The sequence below is a fragment of the Octopus bimaculoides genome, chromosome 16 (genome assembly GCF_001194135.2).
Source record: "Octopus bimaculoides isolate UCB-OBI-ISO-001 chromosome 16, ASM119413v2, whole genome shotgun sequence".
Lineage (NCBI taxonomy): Eukaryota > Metazoa > Mollusca > Cephalopoda > Octopoda > Octopodidae > Octopus > Octopus bimaculoides.
The window spans coordinates 45,869,290-45,872,225 of NC_068996.1; positions in this window are offsets into that span (position 1 = coordinate 45,869,290).

Genomic DNA, 2,936 nt, shown 5'->3' on the forward strand with positions numbered 1-2,936 from the left:
TATAAATTTATATATTAAATATATATTTGTATATTAAATTGCATATAAATTTATATATTAAATATATATTTGTATATTAAATTGTATATATATATATATATATATATATATATATATATATATAAAAGGGGATATCAATATATCTATAAAGGTTTCTGTTTTATACTTACATTGAAATATTAATTAGACAACAAATTCTCAAAGGCTTCCATAAAATGAAATGAAAGTTTAAGGTTTGGATAGATGTTATATAATAGTTGTATCGCAAGCTAATGCAATATGTTATTGCTATTTCTTTTCTTTGCCTTTGTGTGTGTGAGAGAGAGAGATTCTTATATTTATATGAAAATCAGTATGTATGGTTTCGTTGAACATTAGTTGTAACAACTGTGCTAACACAGGGAGTCGATTAAACTTCAGCATTGAGGTAAGAATTTCTTATTTGTATTGTTAGATATTCTTTGAGTTGCATTTTCTGAAATTGTATGACTGACAGACCACAATGATCTAACACAGACTCTGAATGATATATATATATATATATATATATATATATATATATACAGTGTGTTACAGTGAAACAGACGTTCTAGATGTGTGCGAGTGAGTACACGTATATGGGTAGATGGGTGGATGGATGTATATGCCAGTGTCAGTGAAGGGGTTCTCAACCGGGGTTCATATCGCCCCTGAGGGTCCTTATGATTTGGGGGGGGGGCCCATGCAACAAAATAATAAACTGGGGATCCAGAATAGTGTTTTAAAAGCATCTGGAAATTTTTTACTTTAGATTTATTTATTTGTATAAATTGCAAGAACCAGCTAGGTTTCTTTTTCTAATATTTTACAAAATTCAATCTACACCAGCTAATGTGTGAAAAACAAAATGGGAATTTTGAAAGAAGTATCTATAAAGCTAGTTTTTAAACATCGAATGGCTATGGGGGTCCACCAGAATAAAATAGTAATCAAAGGGGTCCAGTGATAAAAAAAATGGTTGAGAACCCCTGCATCAGTGTGTATGTAGTTTGATGTTTAACAGGAGGGAGACGTTAGGGTTAAAGTATTGGTTCTCAACTGGGATTCATATGGGTCCAGGAGATCCTCTGTTGTAGTTTAAGGACCTATGAATATATTTTGCTTTAGCTGGGTTTATTGCAAGAAAAATGTAGGCTTCTTTCTCTTAGCATTTTTCTTAGTTAAACATATTAAGCTGCTGAAACCTGCTTTCTCACAGATAACTATTGCATACCAACACAAATGGATGTGTGATAAACAAAATAGAAATTTTTTTAAGTATCTATAAAACTAGTTTTTAAAAATCAAATGCCTATTGTGGCCCACCAGAATAAAATAGTCATCAAAGGGGTCCATAGAACCACTGAGTTAAACAAACCCCAGACTTTTGTGATATAAATCTTACTTGTAACTAATGCAGGGAGCAAAAATGTCCGAAGCTACCGAAAATGCTATGATCTACGGTCGACAGCTGATGAAAAAGTCATGCGGCATGTTTTATACAATTAAATATATGTGATATTGACATTCTGAAAGAATCGTTCGGATTAAGGGATATGAAATGTATGGTTTTATTTGTCATTGAATACCTACAGATGCAAAGGCTAGGAGCAGAGGAATATATCCAGATTCCGCTAGAGAGACGTACTGGATTTTGAATTAGAAATTTGCATGGTTATTGCTTTTGCCTACTCGCTTTCCATTCTAGTGGTGCCAATGTAATAACAGAAAGTAGAGTAATTTGTCTAGAAGATTAGTTTGCACGAAGCATATAAAGACAATATATAGAACAATGAGAATTGATCTTCTGCCACACAAATTCGGTGATAAAGGAAGAGTAGATCAAGTGTTCATCGGTGCATAAAAGATCATTTATCAACACGAATAAATGTTACTGAATATATGTTTATGTACGGGTATATTTCTGCATCTGTACATATGTGTGTATGCATTTAATGTATACGTAATATGTCTATATAGGCATGCACGTGGATATGCATGCAAAGTATATGCTTGTTTCTATATATATTTGTGTGTGTGTGTGTGTGTGAAATATATTAGACGCACACAAATGTATTACCAACTGTACAATATCGAATATCAAAAACGTAACCCTTGGGTAACGTCTGTGTGTGCGTGTACACATATTTCATATCTGTACATATAGGTATCTGAACCACCGTATGCACATATATGTCGATGTAAAATTTGCATGTGTGCCTATGTAATGTATTGATATTCATATGCATTTACATATTTGCATGTATTCATTGTAAATGCAACTTGACTGGTGTTTAAGTTTCATGTATCCGCTTATTCAGCAGGAGTAGTTGAACAAGCTGGAAAGCGAAGCTTGAATAACAGTTCTTGTGCGTTATACAAACAGAACAAGCCTTGCTGTTCTAATAGCTTGAAACTTTTAACTATATTCAACATACATACATATGTATGTGTGTGTGCGTATATATATATATATATATATATACCCCACACACAGTGTGTATGTGTGCATATATATTTTTTCAGCTTCAGTAAAATTGTGCATTTATACACGTGTATCAATGTATGTATGTATATATATATATATATATATATATATATATATATATATATATATATATATATATATATATATATATATATATATATATATATATATGCATACATACATACATACACGTGCATGTATGTTCATATATGCGCATATATATGTATATTTGTATGTGCGACTATGTGAGTGTGTATATATATATATATATATATATATATATATATATATACACTGGTATATACACAGACAGATATATATAGTTATGCAAATAGATACAAGTGTTTGTTAATATTTATATGTATGTATATAATATATAAATATATTCATACATACATATATATATATATATATATATATATATATATAT